The sequence below is a fragment of the Mesoplodon bidens genome (assembly GCF_964165515.1).
Source record: "Mesoplodon bidens genome assembly, chromosome: 5".
NCBI classification, from domain to species: domain Eukaryota; kingdom Metazoa; phylum Chordata; class Mammalia; order Artiodactyla; family Ziphiidae; genus Mesoplodon; species Mesoplodon bidens.
Genome location: NC_138161.1, coordinates 103,677,257 through 103,704,057, shown reverse-complemented (window position 1 = coordinate 103,704,057; position 26,801 = coordinate 103,677,257). Strand labels below are relative to the sequence as shown.

General features: G+C 45.8%; 1 protein-coding gene across 6 annotated transcripts in view; it reads right to left on the bottom strand.

The window, feature by feature from the left end:
* Nucleotides 1-26,801, bottom strand: part of LPP (LIM domain containing preferred translocation partner in lipoma) — a 698,762-nt gene that overhangs the window by 629,973 nt on the left and 41,988 nt on the right. The window contains exon 1 of one of the 6 annotated variants that reach the window (XM_081235265.1): nt 15,345-15,432. The exons of 4 other annotated variants lie outside the window; for them this stretch is intronic. The gene's annotated coding sequence lies outside the window, so the exon portion shown is untranslated. Of the gene's footprint in view, nt 1-11,490; nt 11,583-15,344; nt 15,433-26,801 lie in introns of those variants that run through there. One more of the 6 variants, XM_081235264.1, reaches the window with a different exon arrangement.

The window sequence follows — 26,801 nt, the reverse complement described above, 5'->3', positions numbered from 1 at the left end:
TTGTTGGATAGATTAAACCTGAAGATTGAAAAGTAGCAGAGAAACAGCTGCAGGATTATGCAGCTCAGCAGAAATTGATGGTTTTGACACCACAAGACATGCAGAGTTTTAAAATCTTAGGAGTCACCTGATGGTGCCCTCACTGTGTACAGATGAAGACACTGAAACCCTGAAAGGGAAAGGAAGGCTTGGCCCAAGTCCTCTCACTCGTCAGTGACAGGTGCCAGGTGAGAACTCCCTACCTCCCAGCCCCGTGCTGCCTCTTCCCACTACCACATGTTGGAGGAGATGATGGGAAATGCTCAACAGATTTAATTTCCACCTGTAATTTTTTTCTTAAAGAAAATATGAAGTCATCTTCAAATACATCCCTGACCGCAAAAGTGCAGCTGGCCAATGGCAAATATCTCCCCAAAAGGGAGAAAGAGAAGTAAAGGCTGATGAATGAGTATAGTCAAAGGCGCTCCAAATGAGCAGATTCCTGGCAGGAAAAGTCAAGACACTCTTCTAGACTCATTAAACAAGTTATGGGACATTAAGACTGCCGATTTCCACTGCTTTATCTGCCCCAGAACTTGTGGCTGCCCTGGAATGAAAGGATAAAGGCAGGTCTTGTCACTTCTGTAAATGGAAAGGATTTCTAGAGGCCATCACAAGTACAGGGCAAAGTTCAAGGCTTTGCTATGGGACCTGTGTAAATTACTTAACCTCCCTGAGCTCAAGCTTTCCTGTCTTCAAAGTGGGGCTAATATCACCTACCCATCAGGGTGTATGTAATCATTTCTTGGGATGCCGTACCCAGCATGCAAAGCACAGAGCCTGTAGGCAGTGTGCATTAATCAATGCTCACCCCTCATCTTCCAAAGTTTCTATCTACAATTTTTCAAAGCCTATGTGTCTGTGGTTCTAATTTATTAGAACTATAACTGAGTCTTATAAGCCATGTATGCTCACTAGGTCTGCTAGATACTGTGTGTCCCCTGACTGTAAATTCATTTATTTTGTCATCCAAAAAATAAAGCAAAATAAAATACATGCCTGAAAACTTACACATCCATGCATTTTCCACCAAAAGCAAACTCTCTGGAACTGCTATCTAAAAATGTCCTTCGAATCCAATTGATGAGCCAGACAGTAGTAAAAACCCCAATTTAATGCCCAAGACCTCATTTAAACTGTCCATCAGCCCTATGAAAAAGATTTCCCAATTGTCCACTGAGGAAACTAAGGGTCAGGGAGGTCAAACAACTGTCTAAGATTTGGGGGCTAGTAAATGGTAAAGCCAAGACTTGACCCCAAGTCTTCAAAATCAAGCTCTACGACCTGTGTTTTATTATTTTGCAGTTAAAACTATACTATGGACAGCTCTTCTGCTAGAGGCAGAAATATACCTGAAAAAAAATCTTCTGCTATGTTCACATTTTAAAACAAAGTCTGAACTTTCAAACTAAAAAATGTTCACATTAAGAGCAGATAGATCATTCTTGAATGTCACCTTGCTGTTATGTTCTTTTTTAATTTACTTTATTGAAGTAGAGTTGATTTACAATGTTGTGTTAATATCTGCTGTACAGCAAAGAGATTCAGATATATATATGTATGTATATATGTATATTCTTTTTCATATTCTTTTCCAATATGGTTTATCACAGGATATTGAATATAGTTCCCTGTGCTATACAGTAGGACCTTGTTGTTTATCCATTCTATATATAATTGATTGCATCTGCTACTTCCAAATTTGCAATCCATCCCTCCCCCACCTCCCCTTCCCCTTGGCAACCACAAGTCTGTTCTCTATGTCTGTGAGGCTGTTTCTGTTTCCTAGATAGGTTCATTTCTGTCATATTTTAGATTTCACATGTAAATGATATCATATGATATTTGTTTTTTTTCTTTCTGACTTACTTCACTTAGTATAGTAATCTCTAGGTCCATCCATGTTGCTGCAAATGGCATTATTTCATTCTTTTTTATGGCCGAGTAGTATTCCATTGTATATATATATAGTACATCTTCTTTATCCATTCATCTGTCAATGGACTTTTAGGTTGTTTCCATATCTTGGCTATTGTGAATAGTGCCGCTATAAGCATAGGGGTACATGTATCTTTTCGAATTATAGTTTTGTCCAGATATACACCCAGGAGTGGGATTGCTGGATCATATGGAGAAAAGGGAACAATCCTACATTGTTGGTGAGAACATAAATTGGTGCAGCCACTATGGAAAATTGTTATGGAGGTTCCTCAAAAAACTAAAAATAGGGCCTCCCTGGTGGCGCAGTGGTTGAGAGTCCGCCTGCCGATGCAGGGGATACGGGTTCGTGCCCCGGTCTGGGAGGATCCCGCATGCCGCGGAGCGGCTGGGCCCGTGAGCCATGGCCGCTGGGCCTGCGCGTCTAGAGCCTGTGCTCCGCAACGGGAGAGGCCACAGCAGTGAGAGGCCCACATACCGCAAAAAGAAAAAAAAAAAAAAAAAAAAAAAAGAAAAAAAAAACTAAAAATAGAAGCTGCCATATGATCTTGCTGCTATGTTCTTAAGTGAAATAAAGAGCTCAGAGCCCTGGCACTAAGCAGACATCTGCCAGGTATGTGAGAAGCAGGCCTGAGAAAGGTTAGCAATGAGCTAATATCAGGGCAACTCAAAAACATTATTCAAATGTCTGGGCTCATGATCAAATGAATCACGGGTAATCCTAGCATGAGCTTCTGAACACCCCCCGGCGCAACTGTTAGCTGCCACGATGTCAGATGCCCTGCATTCAGAGGTGCACAAAACAGGCATTTGCTGGCACCTCCTGTCCTTAAGAAGGCACAGTGTACGGGCCTCGCAGATATATGCGCTAAGTCAGACATGCCTTAAGCTCTCAAAGAGCTCACAGGTTCAAGAGGGACACACTCACCCGTGACAAGACAGAAGGAAAAGTGTGCAGAGTACCAGTACGTGCAGTGTCCTTTTGAGGGTCAGGAAGAGCTCTGCCAATGATGCCTTCTAAACTGAGCCTGAAGACCCAAGAGGATTTCCACATGTGAGGAGGAGGGAAATAGGCCCAGAGAACACAGTGTGCTAAGGCCTTAAAGAGATGAGTTCAGGGTGTTCTTCTTGGGGAAAGTGACTAATCTGGTGAGGCCAGTGGCAAAAAACATGGAGGGAAGTGGTGGGACATGAGGCTGGAAAGGAATGCTGTGGCCAGAACATGGAGGACCTTGTGTGCCAGGCTAAAACACTGGCTCTTGAGACTCATGGCTACTGCATTTTGGAAAATGACACAAGAGAAAGTTAGGTGGAACTGAATCCCCTTCCATAATCAGCTTCCAAGCACAGCAAGGGTGGGAGTGTCTAAACGAAAGCTTCCTCTGGAGGGACCCCTTCTCTGTGGCCCCACCCAGAGAAGTCAGAGGAGTGGGTGGCCCTCAGAGTTGCCCCAAACCCACCCCTCCATTGACACTTTCCTCAAGTCCGGAACACTCACCCATGGAAGACCCAGAAAAGAAACCAAGCCTCGTGTTCCAAACAGGATTTCCATTCTGCCTTTAGGGAAATGTCAGCACTACCCAATTTGATGAACCAGAAGAACGCAGGCTAAACACAAGCTCTAGCCTCTTTTCTGTCACTCAAGAAGCAGGAGCCAGAGGCCTATCCAGCACATACTATGTGTGCTCAAAGCTCCATATCACAGAGCTCCCAGCCAGGCTGGCACCACGTGACTGGGGCCTTGTAATGAGCCTGAACTGAGTGATGCCACCAGCGATGTTATAAGGAAACCTTTCCCTTAAAGGAGACTTTGTGGCAGGTCCCATATGTCAAAGGCACAGGCAAGATGTGACCCTTCCCGCCCTTAAAGACCTCCCAGTCTAGAAATAGAGATAAAACATAAAGTAGGTGATGGCAGGTGCCATAGAAGAAGCACAGATAACAGTACAAATCTTCATAACAACCTGTGGGTTGGTGTGATTATTTGTACCCCCTTGACAGATGAGGCAACTCATCAGGTTAGCTGACCTAACAAATCACACAGCTAGGAAGCATCACAGCCAAAACTCAAATCCAGATCCCATGCCTGTAAGCACCACACAGGTATACTTTATTGCCTCCTGGCCCACTGTGTTGTGAGTTAGCAGAACAGAGAGATCACTTATAGGGGAGTATGGATGGTAGGGAATGGATGGTGATCAGAGGTTACTTCATTCAGAAGGTGGCATCTGTGCAGAAGTTTACAGGAGAAGCAGGAGTTCTAGGGATGAAGATGGGAGAGGTCATCTCGGCTAAAAGAACAGCATGAGTTACAGCATGAAGGTGAAAAAATGAGTGAGCAAGAACATCAAGGGTGTTCACAATGGATAGGTACTGCTGTCTGGTTATGATGAGCCCTTGGTAGCAGGGGCAGGAGTTTTTACTTAAATGCCAGAAATACTAGGAAAATGTTATGAGTAACAAAATAGGTGAATTTAAAGTCAGGGAAATACCGCTGAATATACTAGGAAAATAATAAATGTTTCAAAGCAGGACTGTGGCATAGTCTCTGCTTTCCTTGGGATTGTGTGCTTCAGTGCTAAGACCATGCACTAACCTTTCAGGACCTGGGCCAGAGTCAGGAATAAAGGGCCTTCAGGTCCTTTCAGGTCAATGTACAGTGGGACACTGGACCCTCTAGAGGTTAGGACTTCTATACCTATCTCATGGATCCTGACCTTCTCGAGAAGAGTTTCTACAGATAACTAAATGAATTCCAGGCCCTCGCTGGAGCATAAGTACCCCCAGTTGGTAAAAAGAGAATGGAGTACAGGACGGGAGTTATAGAATCAAAAGACCTTACACTTGATTCTTGGGTTCTCCACTAATTAACTATGGAATGCTGAGCAAGTCACTTCCTTTTAACGAAGGCACAGTTTCCTCAGTTGTAAAATGGAAATGATCATACTTACATAGCTAGGTTCTTGTGAGCATTAACAAGGAATCTGTGAGATTAAATAAAAGGATATGTGTTTCTACATGTGGGGTGACATGTTTAGAATAGGTGTTCCCCCTGAAAGCCACCACATTGATACAAACAGTATAAAAACTGCCCAATCCTCCTGGTGAAGTATCTAAATCTGGAATTGTCAACAATTTTCCCCCTGTTGAAAATTGAGCTATATTCCCCAGGCAAAGTCATTACATCTTTTTGTGCCAAATTGTTTTCATCTTTTAAATGACCCAGTAATCCCACTTTGGGCAATATACATAAGGGAATAATCCAAAAGGAAAAAAAGAAGGCAATTTGTTCAGAGATGTTATTCATAGTGCTATTTCTAGCTCCTTATATATCCCTCTATTATAGCACTTATCTCACTGTGCTGTAATTATCCACTCCCATACGCCTCCAAATTATCTTTGAATCCATCCCCGGCACCTAGCACAATGCCTGGCATACAGTAAGAACTCAATAAATGTTTGTTGACTAAATGAATGGGTAACATATGAGAGAAATTTTAAAAGAAATTCAAGTGAGCAAAAACAAAACATTGTTTTTAAGAGATGATGCTAAAAGAGTGTAAAAAAAAACCCAAAAAACAGAACAACACTGGCAACTATAGACTGCAAACTATTTGAAGAGGAGTTTGTGAAGAAGCCTCAGGAGTGAATTTCAGATGATTTTGTCTATAACCTCTGAGCATCTCCAGGCTTAGGCCAAGTGCAGTTTAAGATCGCCATGAGACACCCTGGGAAAAGAGGTCACATGCTAGGTCACTTTGGCCTGGTGGCCAGAGCACAAGGCTCGGTCAGGAATCTTGGATTCCCAAACTGACTCAGCCACTACCTAACATTGACTAATCACCTAACTTCTCTGAGACCAGTTTCTCCATTGAAACTTGGAGTACTTACAGGGAAGTCCAGTCCATTAAAAGGAATTACAGGGAGCAGGGCAAGGGCCAGCAAGTGTGAATTCAAATGTAAATAAAAGAGGAGGGCTGAGGGGTACCCTTGGACCAGGGTCCCCAAGGCAAGGTGGGGCTTTGAAGCCCCAGCTCTTCCGGGCCCCCACTGAGACTTCTAAATCCATCTGACAGGGTGGTTGAAGGCGCCTCACCACAGAGTTTACCAGAGGCAGGAGTCTCTGCAAGAACAGAGGACACATCAAGGAAAAACCGTATGTTAAATATGGCCCATGAAGTCAACATCACTCTGATGTTCTGCATTCTTGGTGGGAAAGAATGCTTTATACAAATACCCAGAAAGAGCAAAGGAAGCAGCATGTTCTGCGGGGCTCATGGTGGGGCGTTCCAGCAGCTCTCAGCCAGGAAGTCAGAGGCAGGAAGCCACTGCCCTCCGGTCCTTGGCCAGAAGCTCAAGGCTAGAAACCAAAGCGGGGAGCACTCAGACTCCTTAGCCCAAACCAGCTGCAAGTCTGTGCACCCCACTCCACCTCCATCGGGGTCTCTCAGATTGCTGCCCACTTGTGCTTGACATTTCTCTGGAGGAAACTGCACCTGACATCCTACAGAGTTAGACGATCCCACCATCCCCTTCTCTCTGGTTCCACTTCGACTACCCTCATCACTGGGACTACCACCTTTCACCTGGATTATGGCTTGCTTCTACTCCTTGCAAAGCGTTTCCCCCACAGAAGTCACAATGATGCTGGTAAACGTAACTCAGATGCTTCCATCACACCTCAACTCAGCTCCAAGCCCCTTCTCAAGCTCACTGACACCTACCAGCCACTGCCTTGCCCTCATCTCATGCTTCTCCCCCAGCAGTCCACTACTTTCTGGCACACTGGTCTCCTATGTTCCTCAAACACAAACTCATTCCCACTCCACAGCCCTGGCACTGGCCTTGCCCTCAGCCTTCAATGCTCCCTGCCCAACCCCGACTTTCCCATGACTGGCTCCTTGTCATTCAGAGCTCAGCTTAAACATCACTTCCTGGGCTCTTCCTCATTCCCTCATGGGCAGAGCATCCTCTGTGAACCCTCCTAAGCGTTACTTATTATTCTCTGCTGTTTACATGTTCATCTATTACCTGCCTCCTCCACACAACCCTACTAGAATGTAAGTTCCAAGGGATCATCGTTTTTTGTGTTTTTTTCTTCACTCTAAACCCAATACTGGATCAGCGCCCAGAGCACTAAGAGGCACATAATTAGGAATCCAATAGAGACTTAATGAAATTAGATGAATGCATGCCACAGATGACAGAAGCCTCAAAGGCTGCTTCAAGGCAAGTAGCCCAGCACTGCGGCTAACATCCTGGGCTTCGGAGTCGGACGCGGATCACTGATGCTTGCACTCAGGAGCTGTAGGAGTTCAGGCAAGTTTTCCCACTTCTCTAGGCCTTATTTATCTCAACTAAAAAGGGGACAGGGCCTCCCTGGTGGCGCAAGTGGTTGAGAGTCCGCCTGCCGATGCAGGGGATACGGGTTCGTGCCCCGGTCCGGGAGGATCCCATATGCCGCGGAGCGGCTGGGCCCGTGGGCCATGGCCGCTGGGCCTGCGCGTCCGGAGCCTGTGCTCCGCAGCGGGAGAGGCCACAACAGTGAGAGGCCCGCATACCGCAAAAAAAAAAAAAAAAAGGGGACAATAGGATTTCCCCGGTGGCGCAGTGGTTAAGAATCCATCTGCCAATGCAGGGAACACGGGTTTGAGCCCTGGTCCGGGAAGATCCCACATGCCGCGGAGCAACTAAGCCCGTGCGCCACAACTCCTGAGCCTGTGCTCTAGAGCCTGCGAGCCACAACTACTGAGCCCACGTGCCACAACTACTGAAACCTGCGCACCTAGAGCCCATGTTCCGCAGCAAGGGAAGCCACCGCAATGAGAAGCCCATGCACCGCAACGAAGAGTAGCCCCCACTCGCCGCAACTAGGGAAAGCCCGCATGCATCAACGAAGATCCAACGCAGCCATAAATTAATTAATTAATTAATAAGGAAAAAAGAAAAATAATATTAAGGGTGGGGCGGGGGGGACAACAGCACCTGCCTTGTGGGAGTGTGGGGAGAATTAAAGGAGATAAACCATGTGGAGCGCTTAGAGCAGGGCTCAGCACAGATGAAATGTTCGCTGTCATCAACTGCAGCCCCATCTTCCAGGCAGGAAAACTGAGACTCAGAAAGGTGCATGCGCCTTCGCCCAAGTTAGACACTGAGTTAACAGCAGAGTCAGGTTAGAAAATCCCCTTTTTAGTCTCTATCCACTGCTCCACAGACCAGTTATTCCTTAGACAATAATAATAACAAAAATACCTGATATCTTGTCATCGATTTATATATTCTGCCTTGTTCCAGAAAAAATCTGAAGTACCTGACAAAAGATGCACACGGTTCATGATTTTTTTTTAAGTAATAAAATTGGGAAGGGAGATGGAAAAATAAGGTGAAGGAAAGGGACAGAAATATAAGCCATATGTCTCATACCATTTGCTAGAGGTGGGCTTCACATTTGGCTCTGAGCTTCCCAGAGGCCAATATAAACCAGAGGGAAATACCTGTGTACATATGGTCCTTGGGAACACTTGGTTACTGAAATGTCACAGCACTGTGTGAGGAGGTGTCACCACCCAGGTGAGAATCACCCTGGTTTTTCACACTCTTGCCAGCTGAATTCCACCATCTGCTTACTCCTGATCACATGCACTCTAAAGCCACACGACCTGGGTTCAAATCCCAGCTCCACTACTGATTGCATGATGTTGGACAACTTACTTATTAACTCCTCAAAGCCTCAGGTTCTTCCGCTATAAAATGGAGGTAAAAAATAGTACCTAAATGGATAAATAAAATGTGGTGGCATATATACAATTTATTGCTATTCAGCCATAAAAAGGAAGCACATTCTGACAAATGGTACAACATAGATCAACCTTGAAGACATGCTGAGTGAAATAAGCCAGTCACAAAAGGACAAATACTGTATGATTCCACTTCTATAAGATACCTAGAAAAGTCAAATTCATAGAGACAGAAGGCAGAATGATGGCTGTCAGGGCTGGGGGAGGGGAAAATGAGGAGTAAAAGTTTAATGGGCACAGAGTTTCAGTTTTGCAAGATGAAAAGCATTCTGGAGATTGGCTGTCCAATATATGACTGTACTGAACACTACTGAGCTATACACTTAAAAATGGTTAAGATGATGGGGCTTCCCTGGTGGCACAGTGGTTAAGAATCCGCTTGTCAATGCAGGGGACACGGGTTCGAGCCCTGGTCCGGGAAGATCCCACATGCTGTGGAGCAACTAAGCCCGTGCACCACAGCTACTGAGCCTGAGCTCTAGAGCCCGTGAGCCACAACTACTGAACCCGCGTGTCACGACTACTGAAGCCTGTGTGCCTAGAGCCCGTGCTCCGCAATAAGAGAAACCACCGCAGTGAGAAGCCCGCGCACCGCAACGAAGAGTAGCCCCTGCTCGCCACAACCAGAGAAAAGCCCGCACGCACCAACAAAGACCCAACACAGCCAAAAATAAAATAAATAAATAAATATTTTTTTAATGGTTAAGATGGTAAAAATCGTTATGTGTATTCTACCAAAATTAAAAACACAATTAAAACAATAGTCCCAACTGAATCACTTTGCTGTACAACAGAAATTAACACAACATTGTAAAACAACTATACTTCAATCAAATAATTTTTAAATAAGTAAGTAAATACCCCCCCCCAAATAGTACCTACTCACAGGTAGCTGTAGCAGTGGATCAATGTAGGTCAAGTGCTTAGCCCAGTGCCTGGTACCCAGAGAGCAGTCAATGCATGTCAGTTCTCCTTATGGGCAGTAAAAGCATTCCCACTGGTACTACCAACCCTAACCTCTTGGTGCCCATGGTCAGCATCACGGCGGGAAAACATCCCAAGCCTCCATGCTTCGAGGTAGGCTCCTCCCACCTGGTAAACACAGCCTACAATCACGGCCCAGGCACAGCAGGGAGGAGAAGATGGGGTGCGTGCAGGTTCCCGGGAGGGAAGTCCCTGTCTCCCCCGTGCTTCAGAGCCGCTTAGAGAACTGCTTCCCCTCCCTTCCTCACCAACCACACAAGCTCAGGTGTCAGAGCACTTTCTCCCCTCTATTGTGATCTGTCACCTAACGCCATGGGCATCAAAGCACTTCTCCAAAACACATCTCCAACATCTTTCCTGCACTAGAGAAAGGAGCCCCCAAGCTGATCAGAAACTGATCTGACTACGAAGAGTTACTCACTGGGGTCGTGTACCATCCGGGGGACCGTAGTAGGGTGGTGCCCTCTTGGTCTCTGTCGAATGTCGCTGTCGCGTCAGAGAAGGCTCAAGAAGTCTCTGTGTGTCTGTGTGTGTGTGTGTCTGTGTGTTTAAAATCTGTTCAGAATCAGGGCTCACCTATGAATGGGAATTATACTCCAGAATTCTTGCAGCGTTAAGAATAGTGGGAGAGGCTTAGATGGAAAGCCCTGATCAGTTTCTTTCAAGGCCTGTGCATAATTTCACCTCCAAGGGTAAAGCTGAAATAAAGGCCTCCACTATTCAGTTTCTCCTCTTGGACAAGCTATCATCCTCTTTCAGGGAAGAAAAAGATAACAGGCAGCAAAGCAGATCGGAAGGTAGCGGCTCACATTCAAACAATATTCACATGACCCAAAGAAGAAAAGGGTAAGTAGAAACCAAAGAAGAAAACAAAAAAAAAAGTGAAATTAAAAAACCAACAAATTCAGACATTTGAGTCCATGTAACATGATAGAAAGAGGTCTGACCTGGGAGAACTTGGTTCCAGTTCTCAATTTCTCACAAATTAGATCAATAAGTGTGGGCAACTCTGGCATCCTGAGTCCCAATTTCCTTATCTGCAAAATGGGCATCTTCTCTGCCTTTGTCTGAAGGGGCAGCTTCCACGTAGTAGGAGGAATGACCCGAGAATAAAAAGATCTGGATTCTAATCCCACCTAACTAGCCATGTACCTGCGAGGCAGGTGAGCTGCACTCCTGGGCCTCCCCTGCCCACCATCATGCCGTAAAATGAAACAGATCAATCAAATCATCCCAACTCTGGCAGTCCATCAGATCTACGCAGTGTCCACACACCATGTATTTATTGCAGAGTGGATGCCGTGCAAATGCTATACAGAAACCTTTTGCGTACTCTTAAGTCCAACCATAACTCTGCTTTTCAAGATAAAACTAGCCCTCCCCAAGTGCCCACAAACACCCCTTCTGGGGTGTTACTCTAGTCCTAGCAATCAGACAAACAACAACACTCCCAAATTATCTTTCTCCCCAAATTAAGTTAGGCCTCAGGTGGGAGGAATACCTCTCTAATTTTTAATATACAAATAGAATTTTTCCTCAGGCATAGCCCGTCTCTAAATCCCACTGCGAGAAGTATTACCCTGGGAAAGCAGCTGTCCACACCCCAAATGAAAGCAGCTAGTGCTCCCAGCCACATGCCCCATCACCATGCAAGCGAACCAGCCCTCAGGACTCTGAGCCGTGGGTCTGCAGGCAGAAATGTCACTGGGTCTGGCAATAATGATATACTCACGCGCCGTCAGGCCCCACAGGCAGCTGGCCTTCAGCTGGCCCTCGCTCTCTCTCACACACCCTGAGTCCCACTGCAAGGAGGTGGTCCCCAGGTCCAAGGGGAACAGCACTGAAACCTTCTCTCCTCGGCTCCCAGAACAAGGGGCAAAGGAAAGGAGGGGGAGGGGTGGGGGGAGGGGGCGACTTTGTTTCTGGAAACAAGAATTCAAATCCTGCTTCTCCTAAACCCTGAGTCACCTCCTTCCCTTCCAATAGATCAGTGTGGTGGGTAAACATTTCCATATATGGAGAAGCAGGCTGGAGGATGTCAGAAAAATCACCCTTCTCTCCTCTGGCACTTGAAGAACATGCCCCACTAAAGGACAGAATTCCTTACTTAGAGTGAATGATTAACCCCCAAAGAAGTGGAGTCTCAACTGTTCCACAGGCTCTCCTGTTACAGGAAAAAGGCTCCCCTGTCCAGACAACGAAGTGACTGGTTTGAAAGGCTTTAAGTTCATCTTAGGAATGGGGCCATCTAGAATGCAACTACATTTATGAAGTCAATTAATTAATGGGGAGGGAGGGTGTTTAGGGGGATGCACCTGAAGAGGTCACCAAGAATCCAGCCCACAGTTCTTTCAGTGGCAGATGAGTATGAAAACAACCCTTGGACCCCAATCCCTGACCCCCTTGGGCCTAGAGTCCTCTTGGGAACTTAGTTTCGCATGAGTTCTTCATAGGACAGACACCAGGCAATAAGACCCAGAATAAAACCAGACTTCCAAGAGAAAACTGGGGGGGTGGGGGGGAACAGAAGAGTGACAAGCCCAATTTAATTTGTAAGATTCATTCCCTTAGTTTGTAAGATTAATTCTAATCCGAAGTTCCTGAAAAGTGTCCAATGACTAAATTGAACCAGTGGAGTCAATCAGGAATGAATCTGGTCTGAAATGACTCCAGACTGAATTAGAGAAAAAAGGAGAGAGATGAAATGGCAGTGTGGGGAAGTCGGGGTCTGCTCAGAGAAGGAATCCGTATCTTGGCTTCCTAGTGGTTCTATTCCTCAGCATGATCTTATTCTACTGCTGGCTGTAAAGGCTTTCTGTAGGTCAGATGAGCCATTGTTCAGAATCATCGCCCACGTGCTGCTTTTTGGGCCTTCACCATGAGGGTGCTTGTTCTCATCCCAAGGCAACCTTCAAGCAATAAACATCACTGGTCAGGGAGCAAGGGGACCCAAGCCCTAAGCCCAGACCAGTCACTCCTTACCACTTTGGACAAATCTGTTCTCCTCTCGTAGTTTATATTCTCTCATCTACAGATTGGGTAGATATCCCCAAATTGTCCAACTATGTGCTCTAAAAGCAGCTTCTGTCCAGCCTATCGAACAGTCCTGACATTTATTTTGATCACTTGTTTTCTATTTTTGCAAGCACGCCACAAGTACCTGAAAAAATGGCCAGCACTTCTTATTCATTGCATGTTTCATAAGTAAACACAAATATAAGTGATTACTAAATGAGGTAAGGAAACAGGATCAGAAAACCTTCCACCACATGCCAGAACCAGAACTCAGCACAGAATTCTTACAACTGCAGTACTCCCAAGAGGTCCCAGAAGTAGGCTTGAAGAGGGTAAGGAGATGGTCCTCATTTGTAACTGACACTAAACCAGCCAATCAGACTTAGTGTTTCTGTAGAAAGACTGTCATCCTTTCAGGAGCTCAGAGTTCCTTCCAATATTCCAACAGGAGCATTTCAGCAAAGGAAAGAGATATTCCATGGAAAACAGCTACCTAGGGATGACCTGGGAACTCTGTAAACCAAGGACCAAGGAGGGAACTACAGAGACAGGAATGAAAACCAGAATGAAAGGTCTAAAGCTACCCTCCATTCTGCTAGTAGCATTTGGAGATCAGTTTCCATATCCACAAAGCAACCCTTCATTCCTTAATGTATGTGTGTCTTTCTTCCTCGTGACCCCTGACAACCACTGGCTCTGGGATCTCAGGGGAAGAAAAGACCATCAAGGCCACTGAGCCCAATGTCTCTCCTATTTATGAACCAAACCCTCCCCCCATGGCATCCCTGAGGTCTCCAGTGAGGTGGAGATCATTATCTCCCGCAGCTGTAAATTCCATCTTTCCAACAGAAAGTTCTTCCTTATATGGCTTCCAGGCCTTCAACCTCTGCCTCCTTATTCTGCTTCTTTGACCCATACAAACAACCCATGTCTGTCTCATGGGTTTGGAACTTTTGTAGGTGAATGTGGCTACAAAAACAAAGCTCTCCAAGATCTCATTCCTCGGTCACGCTGGCTGCCTCCTGCCAACTTGAGGCCCATCCTTTTTGGATTTTTCCAATAAGCATTAGTGCTTAGTAACCCATTCTGCATATGTACTGCTGGTCTTGTGGGTTCACAAGACGTACCCTATTAAATCCCAGTCACTGAGAAAAGAGAGAAAACAGACTTTGAGAGCAGTTCCTCATCCACCTGGACCCCGTCACCCACACCACATTCCCACCCTTTGTGGACGAAGCTCAGGAATGCAGATCCCCTCCCCAGCTCCCCACTCCTGCTCTCCAGCCTGGCCAACCTAAAACTGTCTCCAGGATACAGGACTGTTTCAAGGAATGTTAAGAGCGAGCTCTGTAAGAAAAGAGCACCTTGCCAACATAAGCGCTCTCAGAAACACAAAGTGGCCTGCAGGCAGGGCAGCAGGGCCAATTGGCTGAGCACAAGGCTGGGAGCTCGTGATCCCTGACAACTGCCGGCACCATTCTCCTCAGTGTCCTTTCAAAATGGGGGGAAAAAAATGTTCTTTTCTGCCACAGTTCTGATGTGGCACTATTTGAATTCAAGGTACGTGTGATAATGATGCCTCACATTATTGCATTCTTTACAGTTTAGTAAGTGCTTTACCAGACAGTCTCATTTAATCCCTACTGACAACTCTCCCTGGAGGACTATACCCACTGTAGTGATAGGAAAAGTGAGGCTCAGGAAGGTTAAGTATATTCCCAAGGTCACACTGATGGTAAGTAGTGAAAAGAATGCTGGTTTAAGAGTTAGACTATTTAAGATTCCAGTTCCAATTCTGCTACATAGGAAATAAATGACCTCTGGCCAACTGTTTGACTTTTCTAAACCTCAGTTTCTGCAGCTGAAAATCAGAGATGAAAACAGCCCCTCTCCCTACCTCTCAGAGCGGTTATGGGGATCAACTGAGATAAGGCTAATGAAAGCCCTCTGGAAAATGGGTAGGCGTTACAAAAGTATAGGGGATTATTGTGATTACTTGTCAATGACTGTGCATTCCATTAAAAACACAAAAAGCAGCAAGGTCATTCTCAAGACAAAGACACATTAAGGCTCTGGGAATTGAAGGGAAATGATTGGACGTTCTGCTGGGTTCTGTCTATATGCTATTCATTCCTGCAGTTGAAACTCAGCAGCAACTGTCAGATTTTCAGCCCCACGTCACAAACGTCTCCAGGACTGCTCAAGACAAACTCGCCCTTTTGGCTACAAGCAAATGCCAGGCCAAAGGGAGGTAATAGAGATGGGCGCTGGGAAGACGCCCTGAGAGTCTCAGTTCTGAAAACGTGACCTGCAATGTTTTCCTTGGAGAACTTGTTAGAAACACAGGCTCCAGTCTCTCTGCAACAAGCCCATAGGGAAAGAAACGCAGGGTACGGAGCTGTTTACCAGAGAACACTAAGGAAGCTCCCGAGCATGAATTAATCAAGGGTACAGGATATTTCAAGCTGCAGATTCCAAAAGAAACCTCCAACCCATTAAACCTCCGGCCCAGCTCAGAGGCTCAGCCTGGCATTCGGGCAGCCCAGGCTGCAGAGAAGCCCGTTTACATACCAGAGGTCCTGCAGCAGGTCACCAGGAGCCAGAAGGCACCCAAGAAGATCTGAGAGCTCAGGTGGAAGAGCCTGGCTTCCTTCAGGCCTCCCCCAACACACCAGTCATCAGGATTCTCTTCAGTTTCTGCAAAGATCCAAGTCATCCATGGCATTTATGGAAGGGCCAGATCTTCCCCAGAAATCCATTCTCAAGGCTGATGCACACACAGCTCAACGATGACTGTTTTCTAGTTTGCATTTGATCATCTGCTTCCTTGTGCTTAACGGTGAAGGAAGACCCTACCTTATTTTGTTGCATAGATGTGTGATTCCTAGCATGAGTGTGCACCTGCATCCTCAGGGATGCTATAGCAAAGGGCTTTGAGATGCAAACAACTTTGCATCTCAAAGAGCTCACAAGCATGGAATAGAAAGGCTGACTATAATACAGGACAAGAGACTTCAGTAGGGTCCCCCTTGATGGGAGAGATGGATTTCCGGGTCAGCTATTAAGAGGGTAGGACAGGAAAAGGGGGAGGTGAAGGAGTAAAGGACATTCCAGGCAAAAGGAAAGATTTGAGCCCAGGAGATAAGGAGCTATGTCCAGTGAACAGCTAGCTTAGCAGATGTGTAGGGAACTAGTGGGACAGGTGGGCAGGTGAGTGGAGACAAAGAGTAGCTCAGCAAGGTAAACTGAAGCCAAATGATAGCTGGAGGCTAAGGTGGCTGGATTCTAGTTCTAAAAACAGTCTTTTTCTGAGAAGCAATCTTTGATCACACCACTCATCACCTTTTAAAAAATAGTCTCTTTGGCTGCTCACTGCTAAATAATCACAATAACAACCATAATTTATGGAGTATTTCATCTGTGCTGAGCACTGAACAAAGCAGGCTGCATACACTGCCCCATTTAACCCCATCAACAACCCTGTGAGCTAGGCAGGCTGGCTCCCATAATACAGATCAGGAAATGAAGGCTTAAAGATAAACTGTGCCAGTCTTAGAGAAAGAAAGTGGGAGAGGCCAGGATTAACTAACTCACAGTGCAAACTCAACCCCTTGCAATCCTAGACCATACTCTCCAATTTCTAACCTTCTTCTTTCCTACTGCCCAGACTCTTCCTATCCCATTTCTATGAGATAAAATCATCCTATCACACATGATAATCCTATATAACAAACATAATTATCTCCAAAAATAGTTGACAAAATTCCTTATTTGATTGTTTCCCCACAAAGCCCTTGGAGTCAGGAACCTTGTCTGTGTCTCAGCACTGTACACACAGTGGACAATCAATAATTACATGTTATTCAGTTAGACAACATCTTTGAAGGTTGGGCCGTGGAAGTAACACAATACTGGCTGTAATTTCCACTCTCTTCTACATAGAAATGGAACTAATCTCAGCGAGGGTCCCAAGATCCAAAGGGGAGACATAGCCAAGTTGAAAGATACAGGTCAAGAATCATGTGCCTGGAGCAGCCTGAAGGCTCTGCAGCTACTCAGGGGATGCATGACTCTGAACCTACAGCCAGGTGCTCCAAAGGCCCATCAGAAGGAGGTGGACAGGACACATATTTCCTTGACAAAAGGAAAAAGCTCCAGGACCCTCACAGCTGTGACTTGTGCTATGCCACTTTGCCTTTCAGCCTTAGTACAAAGACAGACTGGGCCAGCACAGTGGTTTTCAAACTTTTTTTCCCTAACAGTAGAGCTTTGCCATTACGCAAAATGCTTTGTGGATGCTTAGCTTGTAACGAACATAAAAGCAGAGCTGCTAAGACTGGGCTCCAGAGCCCCCTTCCCTCCTACTCTTCTGACCATTTGTCGCCTCCCTACCTCGCAGCCCAACCCCAAGGCCCCTCTCGGAGTCTCCCAGGCTCAGGGGAGCACAGCTTGAAAACCAGCAGCCTCTGAGAGCTTCATAGTACCTTCCAGCTCTGATTCTAGTAACTTCCAAGGTCTGAGATGTACGTCCTTTTAAGCAGCTCTGCATTTTTACCAGTGAGACAGGCAATATATGGTGTAGCAGGGAAGAAAGAGGTCTCAAAGTAGAAAACTTGGATGATAATCTATTTAAAGACCTGTGTTCTCAGAAGCAAGTTATTTAAATCTTGCTAAGCCTCAGTATTCTCATCTGTAAATGGGAAATAATATTGTTATCCACCTAATAAGGCGTTTATGACAATTAACTAAGTTCACACATAAGTTGCTTAGCAGAATGCAACAATAAATACTGTGTTATGATCACTCCATCTATAAATCCATCTATGTCCACAGATGAAAAAGCAGGTAGCACTGCACCCAGGGCAAAGAAGATGCTCAACAAGTGACAGAGGTCCAATTTTTTCCTTCCTTGCTCTCATGGACATTTCAACCTAAACAAACAATATGATGGCAATAAAGAGCTAAAGGGAAGAATACATTTCATGTCCCAAATTCCCTACAGATCATCTTTGAAAATATTACATCTTGTCTCTGGAATCTTTGAAACTCATGGCCATCTCAGGCTTCCAAGGATGTCAATCAAGACAGTCCAGGGTGGAGAAGGTGAGTTTGAGAAAACCAGGTCACTGGCACAGGAGAAAGTGTGAGACTTGGTATCCCAGGATCTGGCTATAAAACTATTATCATTTTTATTATAACCTCAAGTAAAAAGTTGAACCACTGGGGCTTCCCTGGTGGCGCAGTGGTTGAGAGTCCACCTGCCGATGCAGGAGACACGGGTTCGTGCCCTGGTCCGGGAGGATCCCACATGCCGTGGAGCGGCTGGGCCCGTGAGCCATGGCCACTGAGCCTGCGCGTCCGGAGCCTGTGCTCCGCAACGGGAGAGGCCACAACAGTGAGAGGCCTGCGTACCGCAAAAAAAAAAAAAAGTTGAACCACTGAAAAAAATAACTTAGAATGTACCCAAAACTTGGGAATCACCTCATCTTGAGGCCCCTGCTCCAAACTACAAGATTCCCTGTCTCTTACCTCAGCTTTGCCCCAGGTTCCCTGAACATCCTGAAGGTGCTGCCAGGTTAACCCCCAATTTCATCCCAACTTTCGCAGGTGACCCCTCACCAGTGCTCTGAACTGCACAAAAAAATAATGTCCAACTTCCTTCAGGCCAGCACTCATGGCCTCCAGGATGGGCCTCAACCCATCTTTCCAGTCACACTTCCCATTATATTGTCACTAAGGGTACCAGGCAAGAGTGTACCCCCAATTCCTCCCAACTCCAAGGTTTGGCCATGCTTCCCCCAGGACTGTGCCTCCAAATCTGAGTGCCAGATCTCTTTACTGTGCAGTGGGGAAGAGGAACCCTTGGGAGTGTTTTGTGATCAGGATGTAGTCAACAGTGTCTTCACTGCCCCATCCTTTCTCTAAAGATGGTCCCACCAACTACTGGTCCATAGACATCCACATCATGGGAAGAAGAAATATTTGTGTATTTCTTTGTTGTCAACAAAGCTTTTCACGTGCCGCACCTTTTTAAACGCTTCATGTAAGATATGACCATGACACCCACTTTATAAATGAGGAAGCTGAGGGTCCAGAATATAGCCAGGAGCTGAGCCAGTAGCCAAGCACAGGGCTTTGGCTCCAGAGCCCTTTCACACTACACTCTCCCCCAAGAGCTGAGTGCAACTGAAACCCTGCTATAAAAGGTGCCGTCCTCCCGGCCAGCTCACTGCATGGCCCTGGGCACATCACTTTCCTTCTCTAAGCCATAAAATAAGGGCTCTGAGGTCATCCCACACATCTACATACCCCTCTCCCTCTCCCCTGGAAAGATTTCTGAAATAAAACCTTAGAAGGGAATTACCAAGGGAGCGTCTTGTGTATGTGTTTGGTCAGTTCCATCCCAAGCTTTCCATCCCAAACTCCCACACCCAACCCGAAAGAAGGAAGAGTGACTGACCCGAGTGTCAAAAAGCCACCAGGACTCTACAGGACACAGCACAGGGAATGCAGTGTGGCAGGATCACCATACAGACCAGCAAGCTGCTCCCCAAGAACAACTGCAGTCATGGTCACAGTGCATGAACCTTGTCAGCATATTGCTGGTTTGACTGGCAATTTATAATAAGCTCAAGATGCACAAGCATTAATGCGGACAGCACAGTATGCATCTTACATGCCCCATGGCCTATGGGCTCCAAGAGGGAGGGCAATGGAAAAATCCCTCTTTCCTTCAAGATTCTGAAGACATCAGCACATCTTCTCTCTTTAGCACGAGCAACTACAACTGCTGCCTGACCGGAACACTCCCATCCGGATGTGAGCAAACTGCCGTGCCCTCTCTGTGCTTTCTCCTAAAGTCCAAATGCTGACTGCCAGGCTCTCCCAGGACCATCCTAGATGTGGCAAAACTCAAACAGCAACTGGTCCAACTCCTGTAAACAACTTGTCTGGGGGCATTCATTCATTCGAAAAGCATCACTGATGTCTCCTTAACGCACAGCGATAGGATGAGGCTAGGTTTCTGCTCCCAAGAACCCTGCACCAATATCTTCAGTGGCTTCTCGGTGGCCACAGAACAGTCCAAGCGCTTTATCTAATATCTCAAGTTTATCAATAACTTGGACTCCATCTTCTATTTCCACCATGAACTCCCTCCCACTCCCACTCAGCACGCATTCTTTGCTTTATTCAGACTGAACTCTTAGCTCTTGGTGCTTTTGCTTGACCTATTACCCTTCCCCATGCCAAGATCAGTTTATAGATAATCCTACAAGACCTACTGGTAGTTCTCAACTGGAACAAGATCGCTCTTTGAAGAAAGGCAGTTATTTCAGCAGTTTCTCATGCATTACAGGGTACCGAGCATCTCTGGCCCTGACCACTGAATGACAACGGTGGTCTGGCCTCCAACACTGAGATAACAAAAAACACTCCACCACATTCGCAAATGCCCCTTAAAGGGATGTTACTGCCCCCCAACAGACAGTCACCGGACCACTGTCACCCTGCATGAAACCTCCCTTGCTTCTCGGTCCAGCCAGAATAGTCTCTCTTCTCTGGATTTGCTCAGCCTGCTGCTACCTAGGACGTGGACAGTGACCTTCCTCATACTATTCTCACTATGTACTTGACATACTCCCTTTCCAGGGAGGGCTCCCAGTGGGAGAGTCCATGACTTATCTCTGCCCCTGGTGCCCAAACTAGCATAGCACCAGGCTCATAGTAAGTGTTTAATAAACATTTATGAACAAATTACATAAACAAGACAACTGTCCAGGGCATGACTCTCAAGAGGAGATTAAACCGAGCTGGAAAATCACAAATCAACCAGTGCCGTCAATATTAAGGAGAACTTATTGCAGGGCTGAGACTGAGCAAATGGCCTGCTTTTCGGTATATTAAGTATAGTAATGTTATACATTTTATCTAAATAAACAAATATGACGTAGAACACTCTAGCAGTTATATTACAGTATTATAATTAATTATACACATCAAGTATTTGGGGAGAATAGCTCTGGGCATTTTCAAATGACTGTCAGTGGCTGATACATTCTCTCAATTGGCTCCAAGTTCCCTTACACCCTCTGAAGTGCCTTCCTGTGCCACAGAAGCGATTGCTAAAAACTACATTTCCCACACTCCCCTGAAGCTAATAAACTAGATTCCAGGAATAAGATGTACTTGTGTGAGACTGAGAAGGTGGAAGTGAGGCTGAGGCCTCCTGCTGCTGCTTCTTCTGGCAAGCTACACCTTGTAAGCATACGTCAAAATGCTGTTCCGTTTGCTAATCCAATGTCCCGCCGCCAACCATGAGGACATTGAGAAAAATGTCAGAGGTCTCTGTAGGGGCTTCCTAATCCCATCTCCCTTCTCCCCGGATTGCAGCTGTGGAATAAATTCTTAAACTCAATTGCTACAGATGTAGCCTCCTGGCTCCCACTGCTCCAGCCTTTCCAACAATTTTGTTAGCATCTCTTTCCCCGAATTAATCCCTTTCCATTTAAATTATGTGGATGTCTTTCTTGCACTTAAGCCTGAAACACACGCAGGAAGGGGGGAAAAATGATCAATTAACTGCTCATCCATTCATCTGTTTCTGATCTGATCGAGACCTCTGTCTATCTATACCTAGACCTTCTCCGTTGCCTGTGTGAAGGGGAGAAAAATATGTCACTTTACTGTAACGAGCCAAACAGACCTAAGAGACATGAATAGCAGGTGTCATAAACTAGTTGATGATCAACAGAAACTAATTCTTATCAAATGAAGCACGCTTATAGCATAATTACTGACTCTTTCCTGAGAATTCTTTGGCTTGACCTCTTTGTTTTCCAGAACTGCCACTGAATCCTTCAGTACCTCAAAGGCACACCGGCTGCACACCTAGCCCATCTGCTCTGTGCAGCCCCACAGAAAAGGCCTCCAGAAATGTCTGTTCCTGTCCTTGTTTCCTTATTTGTAACATAGGGATAGCAATAGTACCTTCCTCGTAGGTTTGTTTAGAGGATTAGGTGGATCACTATGAATAAAGCAGCTACAAGAGCAACTGGCACACAATGACTGCTTACTACGTGTCACCTAGTGTATAACCTAGCAGCAATCTTAGGACACAGGTCTAAGTCCTGTTTTATTGATACAAATGAGGAAACTGAGACTCAGATTCTATAACTCTCCCAAGGTCAAGACGGCTGGTAAGCAAGGCGTGGAGGCAGGATCCAAATCCAGCTCCATGGCCTCCCACCAAATCCGACGCTCTCTGCACCTCGTATTAGCAAGCATCCTGCTTGCAAATATGAACACCTAATGGAAAAACGTATTAAACAAAAGGAGCAAAACCAGCCCAGACATAACGGGGCTGTACCTTGGGAGCTCTCTGGGCATCACAGGATGATAAGGCCAATGTCATAAGCCCTGCCCTTCAGCACAGTCAGCTCCTGGGGATAAAATTAGCTCAGCTGTGCTCCAGTGCTACCTGGAGCCCCGAGGCAAAACTCACCCCAGGCACAGCTCGACCTCACCTGACCCTCAGTGTCAGGAAGGGTCTCTCATGCACCTCATTAGGGCCTGAGATGACTCATTTTGCTCTTTCCGGCTCTGGCTGCTAAGGTCACCTCTCTGCTCTCCAGAAAGGCAGCTCCAAAGGAGAAGTAAAGATAAAAAATCAAGCAACCGTCCTGCATTCCTTTCCTCCAGGGCAGCTCAGGAGCAAGGATGGGGTGCCTACCTGCCATGCCAGCTGTGCCCTGGGGGAAGGAGGCTGTGCTCAGTTATACAACCCGGCTCAGGACCAAAGACAGACACTAGCCCAGGTGGACGGACTCCTGAGATTATCCTCCTTATTTTACTCTGGTGATGATGGTACTGACCAGGGGAAGGGCCCAGTCTATATTCCTGTGTGCTGTAGAACACAGCACACTGATCATGACCGCCAGGGTCTCCTCTGTATCCTCCCAACCCAGTGCCACTAGACTTGAAGGTGGAGCTCAAATGTCACCTCTCCTGGGGCCTTCCCTGCTCCCATCCCTACCCAGCTAGAATTTTCATCACAATTTCCACAATGCCTTATCTCTACCCTTTTTTTTGGGGGGGGGGGCATTTATTTGTTCAACAAATATCTCTTGCATACCTATTTTGGACTTGAGGATACAGAAATGAAAGGAATAACCCTTACTTTCAAGGAAAGACAACCAACTGCAATAAACAGCCAAAAATGGGGGAAGTGGAGCTATCAGAGGTCAGAGGTACATGCCAAGCAGAGTTGATATCAGAGCAAAGTCTTGAAAGGAACCTGTGAGCTACCCTGAAAAGGTGGGAGAGAAGTGATGTTTTGACAAGGAAACAGTATGTTAAGTCGTGGAGGCTACAGAGAATCCCATGTACATTCTGGAGCACAGGATCTGTCCTGGAGATTAGTGAGATGAGGATGAAAGGAGGCAGGGGCTAAATTCCCAACAGTCTTCTGTTTTATGCAAAGGGTTTTGGATTTTACCCAAAAATCATTGAAGGATTTTAAAAACAGAGATTTGGCATGACTGGATTTGCATTTTTTGGAAAATCACTCTGGAAGAACAGAGAATGGAATGGAGGGGGGTGAGAATAAAAAACAAAGAATAAAAAGCAAAGGCCAGTTGAGCATTACTGAAACCCTGTAGAAGAGAGATGCTGAGGGTCTGAACTGAGGCGGGGCAGCAAAGGCGGAGTGGGTAGGTCGGGTGTAGTTACATGCAGTGGGTGAGGAACAGCAGTTACCATGGTTGACTCAACAAGGTCTGAGGATGAATAGATAGAAAGGCGAGGTAAAGGGAGGAAGCATCCAGAATGAGTCCCAGTTTCCAGGCTTGGGTGACTAAATAGACAGACGTTACTATCATTCACTAAGGTGACAATGCTAAGAGAAAAAGATAACATTAAGATTTCCAGGGCTTTCCTGGTGGCGCAGTGGTTGAGAGTCCGCCTGCCGATGCAGGGAACATGGGTGTGTGCCCTGGTCCAGGAAGATCCCACATGCCGCGGAGCGGCTGGGCCCATGAGCCATGGCCGCTGAGCCTGCGCATCCAGAGCCTGTGCTCCACAACGGGAGAGGCCACAAAAGTGACAGGCCCACATACTGCAAAAAAAAAAAAAAAAAAAAAAAAAAAAAAAAGATTTCCAATTGGAGCATCCAAAAGGCACTTACATATATGGCTCTGGGGCTCAGGAGTTCCAAACCCAACATAACCCCCTAGGAGTCATGAGCACAGAGACACAGAAGGAGGCTAAAGACAAAGCTTTGCATGTCAGCAGGGACAAGGGCCAGCAATGGAAACTTGAGGACAGATGCAGGGAAAGAATGAAAGAAGCAAGAACGGTCAAGAGTGACCATACCACAGAGGCCAGATCAGAGCAGTGCTAACAAGAAATGAACTTGGCCCCATAGACCTGCGTGAGAGCTGCTTCTGTCAGACTGAAATGGGCTAAGAGGCCAAAAGAAGGTGAGGAAGGAGAGAGAAGTGTAAAGACAGAGAAGCAAAGAAGAGGGACGGCATGTTGTTGGAGAAGGTGAAACGAGTATACATCTTACTTCCCCTACTAGCCAGTAAACTTGGAGAACAGTGCTGCCCAGTAGACGGATAATGCAAGTATCACTTGCAATTTGTTATTTTCTAGCAGCCACCTTTTTAAAAAGCTAAGAAGAAACGGAAAAATTAATTTTAATAATATATTTTACTTAACCCAATATACCCATACTCATTTCATAGGTAATAAACATAAAACTTATTAATAAGATATTTTACCTTTTTTTTATACTAAGCCTTTGAAATCTGCTATTTTACACTTACAGCACATCTCAATTTGAACTGGGCCACATTTTAAATCCTCAACAGTCACATGTCATTCTGATTTTACTTTGACAAGTCAGGACTCAGCATGGAAGCTGACACATTGCATTTTTTTTAATATGATGAAATGAATGGACAGGTGATGGATGGAAGGATGGATGGATGAACTGTCATACCACTGAGAAAATTACTGAAGTCTCTGTGGTTCTTTGCCTTTATCAACTACACTTTAAAATTCCAGTCTTGGGTCATATTATGACTGGAGCCTTGGTATAGCTTGATATTAACATAAACAGCATAACTTCTATTCCTTGTAAACTTCCTCTCTTCCTTCAAAATTCAAAAACAGTGTCAGTCTCTAATTTTCTTAGAGTAAAACAACTCTGTCAAACACTGGTCAGAAGATCTACCACTGACATAGATCTCAAGCAGGTCACTTTACCTCTTTGGGCTTCCGTTTTCCCTACCATAAAAATATAAGCCTAACTCTGCATATCTCATAGACTCATTGAAAACTCAAAATAGTGAAAACACTAAAGTATTACACAGAAGCAAGGTATCACCAAGAAGTTTCCCCTTATTATAAATATAAACCATATGAGCTCATCATATTATAAACTCCAATCGTGCCTACATGCACACATACAAAACAAATAAAACTCTGCGTGGCTACATTAACATTAGTATTTTAATTTCCAATACCACTATTCTTCCTGTCTCCTTGCAAAAACCACAGAAGATGTGGTCACCAGCCTTAAGTGGAGACTTGAAAGTGAGGGTCCAGCATGTGAGTAAGCCTGAGAGATGGTACAGTTGAGGGCTCCATGGCCTTTCAACAGATGGGACACGGAAAATGTCCTGTATTGGACTGACCACTAACAGTTTAACAGTGAAAATCTTCTCCACCCCATTCAACTCCCAAGAGCGGAATGGTAATAACTATTTGCTTTCATTCGGCTTTTTTTTTTTTTTGCGGTACGCGGGCCTCTCACTGTTGCGGCCCCTCCCGTTGCGGAGCACAGGCTCCGGACGCGCAGGCTCAGCGGCCATGGCTCACGGGCCCATCTGCTCCACGGCATGTGGGATCTTCCCGGACCGGGGCACGAACCCATGTCCCCTGCATCGGCAGGCGGACTCTCAACCACTGCGCCACCAGGGAAGCCCTCATTCGGCTTTTTGAGCGTGAGACACAAATACCGGGGGAGATTAGAAAAGGTGTGAAGCTGAAATGAAGACTTCTTAGGGGCACAATTGCCAAATGGAGAGAAACAAATTAAGATGATCAGTTTGTTTCTTCTGCTGACCGGGGTCACCATCCACAAATGTGATTTTTTTTTAAAAAATTCCTTCAAAACTCTGCAGCTAACTGACCAAGAATGAGGGCCACTCACAGACCCCAGAATGAAGGAGCTCATCTGACCACCCAGCACCTGATTTTAGCGGGGAAGAAACAAGAAGAAGAGAGAACGCGCAGGTCCCTAGTTATAGGGGGAGGAAGAGGGGTAGAGGGAGTGGGTTACGCCTGGGGTTACATTACGTGAGAGGCACCGAGAAGCCTTAAACCCTGTTGATCAGAATCCAAATCTTTTGTTGTCTCCCTTTATGTGACCCCTGATTTGTTTAAAAGCCAAATTAAAATTACCCACTAATTAACCCAGCCAGATAAAACTACTGACACACAGCTTGCAGAGTATAATACCAGGAAAAATTTTAAAATACATAAACTTAGCTGTAAATGCCACTTAATCCAACCTCTGTTCTATTAGCAAAAGACAGACCTTTGTTCCACTTGGTATTTCTCAGCCACACATTTTCCACAGCCAGGAAAGTTCTTCTGGCAAACCAGCCAGCACAACCAGTCTGCACCCGACCGCCCAACACGTGAACCACCCGACACGTGAACGCATCACCTTTCTATGCTGACCACACAGCAGAAGTCAGACTTGTGCCCTCATCTGCCAGGTTTTAAAGAAAAACCAGAACACACTAGTACATCCTGGCCATGGAAGGCAGGGTCCATTTATAAAATATTGCTGTTGTTGATTAACAAACACTTGTTATGTGCCTGGTAATTTTCTAAGCCTGTTACCGATATTAACTCATATAACCTTCCCAACAAGCCCTATGAAGTATGTACCATTATCATTATTCCCATTTTACAGATAAGAAAACTGAGGCACGGGTAGACACAGAGGTAGATAGT